This window comes from Tuber melanosporum (genome assembly GCF_000151645.1).
Source record: "Tuber melanosporum whole genome shotgun sequence assembly, scaffold_219, strain Mel28".
NCBI lineage: Eukaryota > Fungi > Ascomycota > Pezizomycetes > Pezizales > Tuberaceae > Tuber > Tuber melanosporum.
This window is the reverse complement of record NW_003298885.1, coordinates 51,359-52,767: the sequence shown is the minus strand read 5'-3', so window position 1 is coordinate 52,767 and position 1,409 is coordinate 51,359.

Here is a 1,409-nt window from a genome sequence, read left to right as displayed (position 1 = left end):
CGGGCTCTAGCCCCAGCCCTCGTGTGGTTGCAACAGCACGGGAGCCTTCCTTTCGCCTTTGTATTGGTTTAACGTGTTCATTACCAGGACTGTACTTACCTGGGTATCGCTGGTAGAAGGTTAAGAGGGCATTTTGTGAGTTTTCGACGTTGTGTGTGAGGTACTAGGTTTTGTCGTATTTGGGTGAGTAACTGGTCCACTTGGCTCCGTATTGTAGATTTCTGTAGAAGAAGCGGGAATCAACTATCTCATCAAGTTCATATTCTGGTTCTCCATCAAGTTTGATCAGAGGAGGAGGAAAAATTGTTTGCGAGGAAAATTTGTTGTCATTGTGTAATTCGAGGAGTGAGATGTGAAATGTGTTGTGAATTTGTATTGAGGGTGGAAGGTCAAGTTTATAAGCTCAGTTGCCCACTCTTTTCAGTATTCGGAATGGTCCAATTTTCTTGTAGTCTAATTTCTTTGATGGTTGCGTTGTATGGATATTGTGTAGTATTAGCTATACCTTATCTCCTAGTTGTATGTTTGGATCTGGTCTTCAGTGTTTATCGTATTGTTCTTTTTGCCATTGCTGTGCTTGACTCATTTCATATTGTAATGTCTCGTGTAGTTTTCCCATGTCAGTTTTATCCGGTATTATACCATTAATCATATAATATGTGGCCTGACATTGTGGGTGTTGTCTGTAATTCGTGAAGAAGGGTGTTATGCCGATTGTCTAGTGTTTACCATTGTTGTATGTAAATTTGGCCATTGACAGCAGTTTGTACCAATTGTCTTGTTGGTAATTATCCTAAGCCCATAAATATTGTTTGAGTATTGCATTTACCCATTCTGTTTGTCCATCCATTTGTGGATCAAATGCTATGCTTGGCCTGTTTTATATCCTATTTCTTTGTTTATCTTTTTCTACAGTCCTGATGTGAATAATGTTCCTCGGTCGGTAATGATATTCTTCGGGAGGCTGTGAAGTAGGAAGACTTCTCGGAAGAATGTTTGTATAAAATCCCTCATGTCCATATCTTTTCTGACCGGAATGAAAAGACTCATTTTGGTCAGAAGATCCACTATGACCAGGATGCTATCGCAGTTCTCCGATAACAGTAGGTCCAGGATAAAATCCATAGTAATTGTTTCCAATGATTGTTCGGGAACTTCGTTCAATTTCAGTAATCCGTATAGTGCGTGTTTAGCTGTTTTCATCCATTGGTATATATTTCAATTCTTGACATACCTGTTGACATCATTGTGCAGTCCTAGCCAATTGAATTATCTCGTGATGAATTCAGTGGTTTTAACCATTCCTCCATCTCTTGCCGTTCGGATATCGTGGTGTTGTCATATGATGTCTGTTCTTATCTTTTCTTCTTCAGGAATCCATTGTTTTCCATCGTACCACATGTTTCCAT